The sequence below is a fragment of the Gobio gobio genome (assembly GCF_949357685.1).
Source record: "Gobio gobio genome assembly, chromosome: 3".
Taxonomy (NCBI): domain Eukaryota; kingdom Metazoa; phylum Chordata; class Actinopteri; order Cypriniformes; family Gobionidae; genus Gobio; species Gobio gobio.
In genome coordinates, this window is record NC_137099.1 from 51,198,124 (window position 1) to 51,215,126 (window position 17,003).

Below are 17,003 nucleotides of genomic sequence, written 5' to 3' on the forward strand. Positions count from 1 at the left end.
ATAGCGCACTATACATGCGATAGGAAACGATTCAGAAAGCGTAAATATGTTTTCAGTTGAGGCGAATGAGGTCTGATTTCACGTTACTTTCCCACACACCGCTGCAGCACACACACATTGTCTAGACCAGAGCCGTTGACTAGAGACACGAGAGCGCAGAGCGGATCATATGCGCGAGTCGGCGCATACAACAAAACATATCGGACCCATTTAAATTCTGCACAGAATGCTGTATTTCAAAGCGATATGGAGGAGATTATGATGATAAACGGTTAGAGATTAGGAGGAAACTCTGGCTTTCCTAAAACAGAAAGGCTAGTCAAAACTGTAATATTAACGAAACGCTATTGGCTGTTTCTTACTTACTTAAACTTACTTACTAAAACTTCAAAAAAGGGAAGGAGCTGCTAACAGCTGGAGCCGTTTCAGGGGAAATTACGTCAACACATTGAATAATGCTGCGCGTTTCAAGGCACTTCAGTGGGCCTTAAAGGCCCTTTTACAAGCTTCAGTGCATCACTTCAATGCAACGCACGAACACCTCCACATGAAAAGTGACAATTTTACAAAGTTGCTATAAACGCAAGTAATCACTTTTTTAGTTGTATAGTTATTTATACACCGATCAGGCATAACATTATGATTATTCCTAATATTGTGTTGGTCCCCCTTTTGCTGCCAAAACAGCCCTGACCCATCGAGGCATGGACTCCACTAGACATTTACATTTACATTTAGTCATTTAGCAGACGCTTTTATCCAAAGCGACTTACAAATGAGGGCAATAGAAGCAACTAGAGCAGTCAAGGGCAACAATATGCAAGTGCTGTAACAAGTCTCAGTTAATCTAGCACAGAACAGAATTTTTTTTTTTTTTTTTTTTTTTTTTATAAATTAGACAGACAGACAATGAATAGAATGATAAGTGCTATTCTTGATTGGTCAGGTGTTGCTGGAAAAGATGTGTCTTTAGACGTTTTTTGAAAATGGCTACAGACTCGGCCACACGAATTGAGATAGGCAGGTCATTCCACCAGGTGGGAACGCTCCAGGAAAAGGTCCGTGACAGCGATTTCATGCCTCTCTGGTATGGCACCACAAGGCGTTGTTCACTGGCAGAACGCAAGTTCCTGGAGGGTGTGTAAGTCTGAACAAGCGAGTATAGGTATATTGGTGCAGAGCCAGTGGTTGTTTTGAAGGTGAGCACCAGTGCCTTGAATTTAATGCGAGCGGCTATTGGTAGCCAGTGCAGACTGATGAAGAGAGGCGTGACGTGTGCTCTCTTCGGCTTATTAAAGACCAACCTCGCCGCTGCGTTCTGGATCAGTTGCAAGGGTTTGATAGTGCATGCCGGAAGGCCCGCTAGAAGAGCATTACAGTAGTCCAGTCTGGAGAGAACAAGAGCTTGTACCAGTAGTTGTGTGGCATGATCTGATAGGAAGGGTCTAATCTTCCTAATGTTGAATAGAGCAAATCTGCAGGACCGGGTTGTTGCAGTGATGTGGTCAGTGAATTTTAGCTGATCATCAATCACAACCCCAAGGTTCCTGGCTGTCCTGGACGGAGTTATGGTTGATGATCCAAGCTGAATGGACAGATTGTGATGCAGTGCTGGTTTGGCTGAGACCACAAGCAGTTCTGTCTTTGCAAGGTTGAGTTGCAGGTGATGTTCCTTCATCCAGGCTGAAATGTCTGTTAGGCAGGCAGCGATACGAATACCAACCGATGGATCATCAGGTTGAAATGAGAAGTAGAGTTGAGTGTCGTCGGCATAGCAGTGATAGGAAAAGCCATGTTTCTGAATGACCGATCCCAATGATGACATGTAGATGGAGAAGAGAAGTGGTCCAAGCACTGAGCCCTGGGGAACGCCAGTGGCTAGATGATGTGACTTAGACACTTCACCACTCCATGACACCCTGAAGGACCTACCTGAGAGGTAAGACTTGAACCACTGGAGAGCGGTTCCTGAGATGCCCATCTTCATGAGATTTGACAGGAGGATCTAGTGATTAACTGTGTCAAAAGCAGCAGACAAATCCAGTAAGATAAGTTCTGTGGATTTGGAGGCTGCTCTTGCCTGTCTCAGTGCCTCCGTAACTGAGAGCAGGGCAGTCTCAGTTGAGTGGCCGCTTTTGAAACCGGATTGGTTGATGTCCAGGAGGTTGTTCTGTTCAAGAAACGTAGATAGCTGATTAAACACAACCCGCTCAAGTGTCTTTGCAATGAAAGGCAGAAGGGATACCGGTCTGTAGTTTTCTAAAAGTGCTGGGTTTAAAGAGGGTTTCTTAAGCAGTGGGGTTACCCGAGCCAGCTTAAATGCTGTGGGGAAAGTCCCGGTGTGAAGAGAGGTGTTGACAATGTGAGTGAGTGCAGGAGTAACAGAAGAAGAAATGGCCTGAAGGAGGTGAGTGGGGATAGGATCAAGCGGACATGTAGTGGGATGATTGGAAAGGATGAGTTTGGAGACATCTGCTTCGGAGAGCAGAGAGAAGGAGGGGAGCATGTTTGTGGTGTGGAGAATTGGCTGCTGATGGAAGAGGTTTTGTTTGTGAAAAATGATGCAAAGTCATCAGCTGTAAGAGTTGACGAAGGAGGGGGGGGGGGCGACAAAGGAGCGAAGAGAATGTTTTGAAAAGTGCACGAGAATTGGAGCAGTTGTTGATTTTGTTGTGGTAGTATGGAGTTTTAGCAGTGGAGACATTAGTAGAGAAAGAAGTGAGAAGAGACTGATACAGGGTTAGGTCAGTAGCGTTTTTAGTTTTGCGCCACTTCCTCTCTGCTGCCCGGAGTCCAGAGCGATGTTCACCGAGAACATCGGACAGCCAGGGGGCAGAGGGGGTGGTGCGGGCTGGCCTGGATGAAAGGGGACAGAGGTTGTCGAAGCAAGATTTTAGAGTGGAGCAAAGAGTGTCAGTAGCACTGTTAGTGTCTAGAGCTGAGAACTGAGCAGTTGGAGGGAGTGAGGATGAAACCATAGTGGATAGACGAGAGGGAGAGAGCGAGCGTAGATTACGCCGAAAGGTGATCTGCGGAGGAGTGCGTGTTGTGTCCGGAGTCAGTATGAGGTTAAGAGTGATGAGAAAGTGATCTGAGGTGTGCAGTGGAGTAACTAAAGTGTTGTCTGTGGAGCAGTAGCGTGTGTAGATCAGGTCCAGATGGTTACCTGATTTGTGAGTAGCTGTAGTAGATACTCGCTTAAGGTCAAATGAGGTCAGAAGAGTGGTGAAGTCAGCAGCCTGGGGTTTATCAAGGTGGATGTTGAAGTCACCAAGCATTACCAGAGGAGTGCCATCCTCAGGGAAGTGAGAGAGTAAAATATCCAAATCATCCAAGAAGTTACCCAGTTGACCTGGAGGGCTATAAATAACTACAACATGGATTTTAGCCGGGTGAGTGATAGTGATTGAGTGTGATTCAAATGAGCAGTTGCCAGATAGAAAAGGAATGGGCTTAAATTTCCAATCATTTGAGATGAGCAAACCAGTACCTCCACCCCTCCCAATCGGGCGTTGGGTGTGTGAAAAAGTGAAATTATTTGAGAGAGCAGCAGGAGTGGCAGTGTCTTCTGGTTTGATCCAGGTTTCAGTTAGAGCCATGAGACTGAGATGTGAATGAGTGGAAATAGATGGAATAAAGACTGCTTTGTTTACAGCAGACTGGCAATTCCACAGACCAATTGGAATTAGGGCTGTAGCGATACACTAATCTCACGATACGATACACGATATTCAGCTCACGATACGATATATATCACGATATTCAGCCAACGATACGATTCGATATAATTCGATACACTTACATCATTTTCTGAAAGATTTAAAGGGGACAGAGTGATTTTGGTGACATCTTGTGAGTGTTTCATTTACTTGGATTGAATTAACTGAACTGAAAACTAAAATCATCAATTACACAATATATGTCTCTGACGGAACAGAGAGTCTACAGCTTGCAAATGCTGGACAAAATTAATCAAAGATGTGTTGAGAAAATTAGTTCCATTTATTGAAACAGTGCAAACTGTAGCTTACAAGCCTTTGAAAAGTAAATAAAGTGCAGTATTGCAATTAACAATGGAGTTTTAAAAATTGCAGCAAGTGGCCTGTTCTGAACAGTTTCTTTGACAGCTTTTTTAGCTTGACACTGACATTTGGTAGTATTTCCAGAGTATTTCACGTTTGTGTCACACAGCTTGCAAACCAACCGCGATGCTTTGTCTAAGTCAAGGGTCTCCAACCTTTTTTCATTTGAGAGCTACTTTTTAAAAAAGAAAGTCAAAGAGAGCTACTCATGTTATATAATACTTAAAACTCTTAAATAATGCATCATAATTCTCATATTAACAACTGTCCAAACTTTTTTACACCTGAAAGAGTATAGTAGTAGTCCCAGTAGTCGGTACAATACCATTATTTTTTTTTTAAATAAATGTTTTATTAAATATAATGATAATCATAAGTAAATAATACATAAACATGTAAAGGCTGTATGCTGTTTAAAAGTAAACATTGTTTATAAATGAAAGATCAAGTGAAAAATAAGCAACCATTAATAATTATATAATTAGTATTATTTATTTCATAATTATTATTATTAGTAGAGACGTATTATTATTACATAGAGACGTAGCTAAATTTACTGTAGGCTACAATCTGTAGTCCATCTCTTCACGTTAAACCAAACTTTTATTTTGACGGGTTGCCGTGATTACCAGTGTCTGTGTTCATGATGATATGACAGTGGGTGCGAGTCTCAGTCATTCAGCTCCCTAGCTCAGTCAGGGATCAGATCAGAGATCAGCCCATTGACTCATGTCCTGATCAGTGCCCTGACTATTGAACCAGGAGCAGAATGAGACGCAGCCAGTTTTCTCAAATGAAACGGTAAATTCTCATGAAGTGACGGTTTCTGCGTTCGTGTCGGCAGAGACTATAAGAGCGAGTGCGCGCGCGGCGGTCGTCATCCACACAGACGCAGAACATGCAGGAGTAATATTTAAATAGTATTTTGCCGTTTATTATTTACAGACACTAGTATATATTCGGCTTCAGTCTGGAGCCCTGCGCTTAAATGAACACGGAAGCGACTGAACGCAGCTGCTATGGTGAGCTATTTTTAGAACAGACCCGCGGGCAACTCCTGTGGTCCTTGCGGGCGACTCATGTTGTTGACCCCTGAGTCTAAGTCGTCGCTTTCCTTCTTGTTTTTAAACCCAAAGTGCTCCTACACATCTGCTTTTAAGCATGAAGGCGCTGGATTTATATTCGCCGCCATTTTTTTTTAATCTCCTCGCTCTGACTCCGTAAACAAGAAGAGGTAGACGTCGGCGTTTTTGTAAAGTTAGTAGTACGGGTAACTTGCTCTACAGCGATACTAGCAGCTGGCTGACCAAATCGCTCTTCCTGCAACGCAAATGGGGGTAAACACGGGATTTGAATGGGACTTATGTATCGATACTCGCAGCTTAAAAATCGATACTTTCTTTGGAGAAAAAATATCGATTTATATCGCAGAATCGATAAAATTGCCCAGCCCTAATTGGAATGGACATTAATGTGGCAGAGGAAATAGGTACACTTCGCAGATTATTAAGATTACGGCGCCTAGAATGTACTGAGCGTGATTTACAGGTGTATGTGGTAATAGTAGCAGTTTGGAAGCACATGGTGAATACGGGTTAGAGAAATAAACAGATGAAAACACAAAGTGGACAAAGTAGAAGGAAAGCTATTAAGTGCCTTGTCGGTGTTCTTGCTCGAGTGGAGTCGTGCAGAGTAGAGTCGAATGGTCTTTACACTGTTCGGTCTTCAGACGAGGAGGCTGAACGCTCCCGCTGACGCTTCCGCACCAGCGTTAACGAGTGTATTAAATAGATGCTAATCACTACATTCAGAACAGGTGAGGACGCTTTTGTAATTCGCCCAAACAATCAAGACCCCTGAAGGATCATTTAAAGGTCCCATGGCATGGCATTTTTCTATTATTTTATAGTGTTTCCTGAGGTGTACTTATATTGTTAGTATGATTTTTACATCATAAAATGTCATAATTTAGAAATAAAAGGCATTTTTTCTATACTGCTGTTTGCCCTGTGGCTGAAGGCCCTGTTACAAGAGGCATGTCTGCTGTGAGACTTCAGTAAAAATGCCCACTGTTGTGATTGGCTGACATCTTTGCATTTTAAATGAGCGGAGGGGGCGTGGTTTAACGAGGCACGAGCAGGCACGAGTCTGCCAGAGACGATGGACCGGAGTTCACTTCTCATCAGTTCTCTCAGCATGTCTCAGTTCAGGGTGAACTGTTGTTACTAGAATATACTTCAGGTTATTAGTTTATTTCTAGTCGGAGGGGCTGTCACTCATGTCAGAAAGTTAGTAACTTTAGTAAATTATGGATCAGCGCTGACTCGAGACGTGAACCGTTTACGATTCAGTCCGATTTGGTGAACTGGTTCGGTTCACTAAAAAGAACCGATTCAAAAGAATGATTCGTTCGCGAACCGGACATCACGGAGACGGAGCGATTGCTAACAAAGTTATTTATAGTAACTACTGAGTTATGAGAGCGCTGTCAGTCAGCACGAGTTTATTGTGTTTGTATCTGAGAGTTCTGAATAAACACCAGTCACACCAGAGTCCGTCTTCATCATTATTCTACCAACATCAATATTCTACCAACTGTCTGGCATGGATGAGTAAAAATCACCTACAGCTCAACCTGGCAAAGACTGAGTTCCTCATCTTTCCCGTCAGTCCCACTATGCAACATGACTTCACCATCCAGTTAGGTGCATCCCTGATCTCCCCTTCAAAATCAGTCAGAAATCTTGGAGTTACATTTGATGACCAGTTGTCCTTCAGAGATCACATTGCTAAGACAGCTCGCTCTTGCAGGTTTGCGCTCTACAACATCAGGAAGATCAGACCGTTCCTAACAGAACACGCAACACAGCTTCTTGTCCAGGCCCTGGTTATTTCTAGACTTGACTACTGCAATGCGCTTCTGGCTGGACTCCCCTCTTGTGCGATCCAAACACTTCGAATGATCCAGAATGCAGCGGCACGTCTGGTCTTCAACGAGCCCAAAAGGACCCACGTCACACCACTCTTCATCTCTCTGCACTGGCTACCACTCGCTGCTCGCATCAAGTTTAAGTCGCTGACGCTTGCCTACAGAGCCACCACGCGCTCAGCTCCTGCATACTTTGACTCGATTCTACGTCGCCACACCCCCACCAGAAGCCTTCGTTCAGCTAAGGAGCGAAGGCTTGTGGTACCATCACAGAGAGGCAAAAAATCCCTCTCCAGAACATTTTCATTCAACGTTCCCAGCTGGTGGAACGATCTGCCCACCGCCATCCGAAATGCGGATTCATTGACAACATTCAAAAGTCAACTAAAAACTCATCTCTTCCGTGAGCACTTAACCTCCTAAAAAAAAAAAAAAAAAACTTTCCTTTCCTCTTTTCCTCCTCTTTCCCTCCCTACTCTAACCTGTGCTACACTGAGAAATGTACACGGACCAAGTATTTCAGGCACTTGTTGCGCTCACTCGACTCTTCACGACCAATCGCTTATTGTTCCCCCAAGTTGTAAGTCGCTTTGGATAAAAGCGTCTGCTAAATGCATAAATGTAAATGTAAATGTAAATGTAACTTTGTAACACATGCAAAGTACCATTACAGCGAGATGAACGAGTTAGTAAGTGTTGAGTATAGCATTATTTCTAGATATGTTCCAATCATATGAATAGCGTCAGTGACGCGCATTGAGTAACGTTACACAGCGCAAACAAAGACACAACAGCAGTAATCGAATGTAATCCAGTTTATTGTGGGGAAAGCTGGCTAGCCTAGCCAGATACCCTCACGCTTACCCCCCTTCTGCTTAATCTCACGCCGCGTTTGGTGCCTCCGCTGTGGGCCAGATGCAGTACTGGGGGTCGGGGATGTTGAAGCTGGGGGTCGGGGATGTTGAAGGCCGAGTTTCGGCGTGTGTGAAGTTTATCTCTAAAGATGTGGCTCTGCCGATGTTAAGCAGAAACTCCCGACTGTATGCACATTTTAGAACAGATAGACGCGACGAGGACGTACAAAAACACTGACTCACAAGATAGAAAACACGAAAACACCTTTCTGTCGGGTATAATAAATAATTGCACGAATAATAAATAATTAGCTACACATCAGAAATCAATGATCACAGATCAGAAGGAACTGAAGAAAGACTTCTGTTTTCATTTGTACATCCAAACACTGAGAAACTGCCAGCATTCACTCGTTCACAAGCAATGATCTCTCCAGGACAAATATAGCGTTTGCATGGGCGTGCCAGATTCTCTGGGCGGAGGAAAGGGAGGAAACCGTTCCTGCTTGGACGTCAAAGCAGGAGACTTCAGGATTGGCTCGTCTGGCCTGTCATTTTCTCAAAGGCAGAGAGAGACAGCCAGAACTCGGTTTTACACCGATCAACATTTCTATCCACTTGGGGACAATATTCAGGCTAGGGGAACTCATATTAATGTTGAAATACCTCATAAAATGAAAATTTCATGCCATGGGACCTTTAAGTCCTGTAAGTTGTGAGTTGAGGCCTCCATGGATCGGACTTGTTTGCTCAGCACATCCCACAGATGCTCGATTGGATTGAGATCTGGGGAATTAGGAGGCCAAGTCAACACCTCAAACTCGTTGTTTTGCTCCTCAAACCATTCCTGAACCATTTTTCCTTTGTGGCAGGTGCATTATCCTGCTGAAAGAGGCCACAGCCACCAGGGAATACCGTTTCCGTGAAAGGGTGTACATGGTCTGCAACAATGCTTAGGTAGGTGGTACATGTCAAATTAACATCCACATGGATGGCAGGACCCAAGGTTTCCCAGTGAAACATTGCCCAAAGCATCAGACTGCCTCCTCCGGCTTGCCTTCTTCCCAAAGTGCATCCTGGTGCCATATGTTCCCCAGGTAAGCGACGCACATGCACCCGGCCATCCACATGATGTAAAAGAATACTTGATTTATCAAACCTGGCTACCTTCTTCTATTGCTCCGTGGTCCAGTTATGATGCTCATGTGCCCGCTGTTGACACTTTTGGTGGTGGATAGAGGTCAGCATTGACATCCTGACTGGTCTGCGGCCATGCAGCCCCGTACGCAACAAACTGCGATACACTGTGTACTCTGACACATTTCAATCAGAACCAGCTTAAACTTCTTGAGCAATTTGAGCTACAGTAGCTCGTCTGTTTGATCGGACCACACGGGGCCAGCCTTCGCTCCCCACGTGCATCAATGAACCCGCCCATGACCCTGTCACCGTTTCACTTTTGATAGATACTGACCACTGCAGACCGGCAACACCCCACAAGAGTTGCAGTTTTGGAGATGCTCTCACCCAGTCATCTAGCCATCCCAATTTGTCCCTTATCAAACTCGCTCAAATCCTACGCTTGCCCATTTTTCCTGCTTCTAACACATCAACTTTGAGGACAAAATGTTCACTAGCTGCATAAAATATCCCAGCCACTAACAGTTGCCGTGATGAAGAGACAATCAGTGGGAATAAAATAGCAAATTAAACTAATATGACAAATTCCATAGTGGTTTTTTGTAGATATTCAGAGGATTCTTCAAAAAAGCAGTTTTGATTGAAGCATCACGGATATGCTATTCTAAGTGTTTTAGGACTGTCAGTCACGAGTTAGTGAACTGAGGCATTTGTGTCTTTTTTTTTTTCCAGAAGCCCAGAGACATCCGGCCGCCTCATTAAGCTGTTATTGAAATATAAAGCACTTTCCATTCACTAGCCTAACGGTATCTACACACATGCATACACACAAGGAGATACAGAAAGAGAGAGAAGGAAAGATATCCAACAACCCGTTGTTTACATTTCCTGTAATATGAAATGTTGAATATTGACAGCATTTGAAAATAGGCTGTGGTGTAGATGTGGTGAGTTTTATAAAATATTCATACGTTCATCTGTGTGCTAATGTGAAACTTGTGTTTGGTTGAGACCTGACATTTTTTTAAACATGTTTTTTTTTCCCGGGTAGAACTGCCATTTCAAATCTATTTTAGAAGAGCAAAGTCTTGCCAACTCACACAGAAATGACGCAAAGACACATAACATCAGAGAATCAAAATACCTGCTACTGCTTTAAAAGCGTGCAATCAAGCGTACACCGGAAATATAAAAAATCATGTTTTGATGTTAAAGTTTCACAAACCTCATTTGACTTGCAGTTTGATAAGACGAGGGAACTCCAGTGCCATTCTTAAATCTTAAGAAACACTTGGAACGTCATCTTTTTATAACAAGCTTGTACTTTTGCCTGCTGCCGCTTCAAAATTCTAGCCTGAAGCTGTGGAACCGCACAAAAGCCTTTTTTCCCCCCCACCGAAGTTTGACCTTGGACCGTTTAGAGTTTCGCTCTCATTGCTCTGATATTTTAATTAATACATTAAAAGCATGGCAGTTGTAATTTAGTTGTACGGGACTAATTTTTTTTTACCAGAAAGCTTATATCATTTAATTTCAATAATATCTTTACTATTTTTAATGCAATTTTTGTGGAAGATTTGTTTATTATTTTATTTTATGTACCTTTAAATTATCATTTGATCAATACATAATATAACTTAAGCACATTCTTCACATACTTTCAAATTAAATTCAAAACAACTCTCCAATACATGCAATATTCAACTCAAATCAGCTCAAAATATCTCACATTGGATCAATTTGGGTGTCTCTGCCTACCTCTTGTGTAAAAAAAATAAAATAATAATATAGCATGATATTTCATGACTCTTGCCATGGATGACCTTATAGCATCCGGAGCATATGAGCTGTTCCGCTGGGTCCTAAAGTCAGATCTCGAGTTTAACTTTTCAGTATGCATTCAGCATGTAGTAGACATTATAGAATCTTTTTTTGGTATAGTTAGCATTTTTAGTTTGAATTTTGAGCATTGTATAGGATTTTCTATGTGCATTCCTTACATTCCATTAATTCCTAAGGGTGACCCACGAGGGAAGGATTTGTTAACTTTTTATTACATAAAATGATTACATAAAATCCATGAATCAAAAAAGAAAGTCAGTTTTTCATTTATTTATTTTTTTAAATATTTTTCGGGTCAAAAGATGTTTTCGTTTTGTTTTGTTTTTTACATGGTCGCATTAGCGGATAATGAAGAGGCTCGCGGGTGGCTGACATCTATCTCTTTTCAAACAGATTACATAAACACAGAATATTTGTTTTCAATTTGGTTTACATTGTTTAAAACCTGACATTTCAACGTTTCTTTAGACATATGTCTCATGTTTGTGAGACAAATATTAACTAAGAAATATTAATATATTTAAAGTTAAATATTATTAAATATTAACTAGAGTTCCTTTTCTGAAGACTATCTGAATGAACGTCTTTGAGAGAGAGGCTGCAGATCGCGCATCATGTTTGTTTTCTTTATTTTGCAAAAAGCAAAACATTTAGCTTTTATTGTGACTGTACTCAAAAAAATAGAAACTTAACAGATTATAATGGTGTATAACACTTGCCTGAATGATAAAAAATGACAGTTATTTGAGTCTCTTGGGCACTGATACGAAAAAAAGCAAGCCGACCGCGCCGGCGCGACCGCCGACTCGAGGGGGTTAACGAGGGGGTTGGTATTTAACACTGATTGTTTGTTATTTAACAGTAAGTATACCATATGTATACAAGAAGTAGAGATAGTATAAATAGTAGTATTAGTAGTAGTAGAAGTAGTAGTAGTAGTAGTAGGAGGAGGAGGAGGAGGGGGAATAATAATATTAACAGTATCAGTAATCTTGTGAATTTTGTAGGTATAGACTGGATTTAGAGTTTTAAAAATGTACTGTAAGGGAATTCTAATGTTTTTTATGTTTTAAAAGCTATTATAATAATAAAAATATTACATGTTTTTCTGTCAGTTGATAATGAAATAGTTTTCTCATCATGTAAAATTTGTTATTACATTATGAGCTCAAGATTTTATTAAATTTTGAGAAAATTATTACATTATGGACATTTTATTACAATAATAATGTAATACTTATTACATTATGTGCAGTTATTACATTATGAGTTTCTACAAAGTTATCAAACTATTTTGATAAACATTAATAATACATTAAATATAGATTAATCCTTATTAAAGCTACAATTTTCTTTGTTACCTTTGTTCTTTCTCCACGATAAAGAACTCGGTAGTGGATTGCGTCTTACTGAGCGTTGTGTGTGTCACATAGACAGGACATTCACAGACAGCGTGTTCTCTTTTGTCTTGTTGCGCTTGAATGGTTTAAAAGCATTTGCATGAATAAGAGCGTGATCATATGATTTAACGCTAGCATGGTTTGACAGAAAAACGGGTGTTAATTGCGTTAAATTTTCATAATATATTTTGACTTTTTCACCAAAACAATCAGACGCTACCACACAAAGCACATTTTTCGTTTTTCTGATAAAACCCCTTTTACAATGTAATTTTTCAGAAGAATTACTTTTTCAATTAAAAAAATTAGGTTAATAATCTTGTTATTTCCTTTTTCCAATCACTCGCAGAGACTGAAAACTACTGAAGCGCAAGTGCACAAGGCGAAATATTTCCATAAATCAAACCTTCTTTCAGTCTCAAAATATATTTAATAACCAGCACCTCAATGAGAGCTATCACAATGCAGCTCTTTTCAAAGCTAACAACACAAATTAAGTACAAATACATTTTTTTTGTGTGTGTCCATTTTGGCTTTGTAAATGTTTAAGGGTACTAGAGGCTGGTACTTTTATAATAATATTTAATGATTGCACAAATACTCTCCTGGTTCCAGAAACAGCACTAACTTTGCCAACCATGTGCTTACAGTGTTCCTCTATACACTTTATACTATACTACTCTAAGAAATGCTTACAGTAACTACTATACAGGAAGTGTCTCTGTATTTTATACCTTCCCATGAAAGTTTAATTATCTGCCACGGAAGGCATTTGACTACATTCATTAAAGCACTCCTGAATTTATCTACCCGGGTGAAGGGGAAATAATTGTCTTGAAATATGCAAATATCTTGAGGGAACACCAATGCACCTACCCTGTAATATGGCCTTGGTTATTATATTACCATCTATTAGAACTGATAACTCGCATGAGACACTCTTACTCTTACACTGCACTGTACAGTACTGTACTTATACACGGATACTGTACACTTATATGATAACTCGCATGAGACATTCTTACACTTACACTGCACTGTACAGTACTGTACTTATACATGGATACTGTATGATATCTCCTATGAGGCAGAATGCACATCACACTCATCCGGATATTTAAAGGTTGTGCAATTTAAAAAAAAAATGAAATCATGCAGCATTATCATTATGGAGTTTACTACTAAACAAAGTCTATTTTTAATGATTGCATTATAGACCTTTAATCAATTGCACACATATTGTATTAATATAATATAATATAATATAATATAATATAATATAATATATAATATAATATATAATATAATATAATATAATATAATATAATATAATATAATATAATATAATATAATATAATTAATATATTAAATTATATTATATTAAATTATATTATATTATTATATTATATTAAATTTTTTAGGGCTAGTAATGAGGTAAAATGGTTAAATAATGATGTGATTTGAAACAGGTGATGTCAACAGGTGATTGTAATTATGATTTGGTACAAAAGCAGCATCCAAGAAAGGTCTAATCCTTTAGGAGCAAAGATGGGCCGAGGATCGCCAGTTTGCCAACAAATACGTGAGAAAATTATTGAAATGTTTAAAAACAATATAAAAAAAAATTATAATGCTGATATTTATGCTTTAATTTCTACAACCTTGAATTGAGTTCCAATATAGAAATTAGGGGAGAGCGGGGCACAACCTATTGCGGTCATGGTTTAGCACTTTCCACACATGCCAGGATGACGAAACTTGTCATATTAACATTATTTAGAGAAAAACAATTGCGTCAAAATTAAAATATCACTGAATATTTATTTAACCATAGCAAATGTACATTTCTTACTTAAGTAAATTTTTCATCTCTGTTTTTTGCATTTATTTAAAATAAGACATCAGATATTATGTTAATCTTATATCTGTTATTTAACAGTTGAGATAGTTCTTTAATGCTGATCTAACAGCAAAAGACCCAAGCTGGGTTGCGCAGGTGGGGCATGTAGTCACATGCGCTACAATGAGCCCCTATTATGCTGCGTTCACACCAAACGCGAATTGAGCGTCAAAATCGCGTCTACCGCGTCTAGTTTCACGCGCGAACATTTTGAATGCATTCGCGCGTCAGCAGAGAATTGGACGCGCGTAGAAATCGAGTGCTGGAAGCGAAATTGACGTGCGTTCAAGGCACTCCAGGAGAAATATGTCATAAAACACCACTCTGCCTCTTTTCATTTTCATTAAAAATATATATTAAGCATTAATAGCCAGACAAATGTGGTCCAGGCAACTCCTACATTATCTTCACTGCATGTATGTTTAAATATCCTTAAAATATAAAGTTATGAAACTTCTCTTTGCCCTCAGTCAAAACGATTTGGCAGACAACAAATTATAGATTCATGAGAGCAAAGCTCGGCCGTTAGATCTACACAAAACGAACCACTACAGGACATCAGAGCCAGCGGCAGACGCCAGAAGGACTAGCCGAGGAAAGGCTGCCTTCGCTGGGGTTATGAGCAGTGATTGCCCGGTGATCGCCTGGATCTCACAACTCCAAAAACACAAGATTATTTTTTTTAAATAGGCACTCTCTTTATAAATAAACCACAGATTTGAGCTTTAAACAACTACATTCCCACCTGAAAAAGTCTTAAAACTACATTTTGTGACACAATAGTACTATTTTTAATTTATGCAGGGTTTCTCATTCACGTCACTTTACCACGTGACAGCAGCAAGCAGGCTCCTGATTGGTTAACGCGGCACGAATTGACGCCAAAGTTCAAATTTTTCAACTCGGGCGTTAGACGCGAATTCGCTTCAAACGCGTGAATGCTCAAAAGCACCATTCGCGTGTAACGCGCGTATCGCGCAAGACGCTCAATTCGCGTCCAATTCTCGCGAACTGGACGCGCGAATGAGGCGGATTCGCGTCCTTCGCGCGAAACGCGCCTTCCGCGCCGCGAGACCTCCAGACGCGCGTCAACGCGCCTTTCCATTGACTTAACATTGAAATCACTCGCGCCAGACGCTCAATTCGCGTTTGGTGTGAACGCAGCATTAGAACTATGCTATAATTGTATGAATTCTATTGAGAAACCATGAGAAAAAGGTGAATAAAGACTGAGAGTCAATATTCAGAAATGCTTAATTATTATAATTTTTTTAACTATGCTGTATAGCGGTGTAACATTTTAAACTGTAATTTGGTCATGTTACAATGTGCCCCTCACATGTTACAATGTACCCAACCTATGGGGCATGTTGTCACATTTGACTTCCATTCTTTTGAGGTAAATCAAGAAAAAAAGTATACACTGTATTAATGAAACAAAACCACATAAATGTAACAGACATTAGTGCAAGTAATGTGAAAACTGAGAAAGTCAAAAAGTGTTAGGTTGTGCCCCGCTTTCCCCTACTTAAGCCGCGTTTCCACTGTGGGAACTTTCCTCAGGAACTAGGGACTTTGGGGTGGTACTCGCTGTGTTTCAACCACAGAAACCGGGGTCTAAATTAAGTTCCGGGTAAAGATTTCCCCCTCAAAATGGCCCTGCTTGCGAGGTAGTACTTTTAATGTTCAGAAACTTTTGGGGGTAAGACTTTTGGGCTCTGAACATGCTGATTGGTTGAGTCACGCAGCATTATATTTCAACCTAAACGTCTGCTGCGATGCGCGCAGTAAGAGTTGTTTGCTATTCAAATCAACAATGGAGTCAAAGAAATACGACCGATGGGCCGATGACGAAGTTAAGTTTATTTGCGGAGGACGAAATCCGGTGGGCTCTGGAAAGTTGTGCGCAGTCCTGCGCCACCGGACTAATCTTCACAGTACTTTAGACAGCGATGGAAACGCAGACAGCAGCAGGTCTGGGGGGAAAAGAGTTCCTTGGAAAAAAGTTCCTGGGACAAATTGTTCTGGGTAATTTTGGTGGAAACGGGGCTTTAGTTTTTTAAAATTCTTGCCTGAACTAACTTTTTCATGAAGAAATTACATTACATTTTTATCAGTGTATTTGAAAAATAACCCTTTTTTTTCATTATACCTCTTACACGATTAACTTGAGAGTACTTACACACACACAAAGGACAGTCATCACTGCAGAACACTCACACACAGACTCGCACAAAGGATAGACATCTAGACATCTAGAAATCCAATTATCATTTCCCGTTCGTGTAATATGATTGGATAGGTAACTACACTGCATACTGCCGTTTGATTAATCACCCTCTGGTTACCAGCATATTTTATGCGGGGTCACTAACTTCATTACTGAAATGCTGGGTCAACAACGAAGCATTGTCTGAGAGGAAGAGATTGCTGAACATATCAGATTTCTCTCTGAGAGATCTTTGTTTATGAGCTCAGCTGGATCTTTTCCTGTCCTGCTATAATACAGGGTGTTTGGCCACTGCATTTCCGATGGAAGCTCCATCTTTCCAAGCTAAAGGGCCACACAGTCTGCTGAGCATCTCCACTCCAATCTGCTGCTGGTAGAAGCTGCCAGATCTGATGATCTGAAGCCAGTTTCACCATTTGTTTGATAATTGCAGAGCTTTAGATTAGAGGACGTTAAAGATATAGCTCAAAAATGAGAACGGAACAACATTTTTGCGTGAACAATCCCTTTAAGATCTTCAACGTCAGATCCATTCATGTTATTCTAATGCATGTACGTTATGTCCAATCAGATCAATGAGCTGTGTTCTGCGCATCTTACAAGGGTATAAAGACAATCAACGATAG

General features: G+C 40.5%; 1 protein-coding gene across 1 annotated transcript in view; it reads right to left on the bottom strand.

The window, feature by feature from the left end:
• Positions 1 to 17,003, bottom strand: part of sorcs1 (sortilin-related VPS10 domain containing receptor 1) — a gene marked incomplete at its 3' end in the record, with an annotated part of 390,020 nt that overhangs the window by 195,857 nt on the left and 177,160 nt on the right. The gene's annotated exons all lie outside the window — the stretch shown is intronic.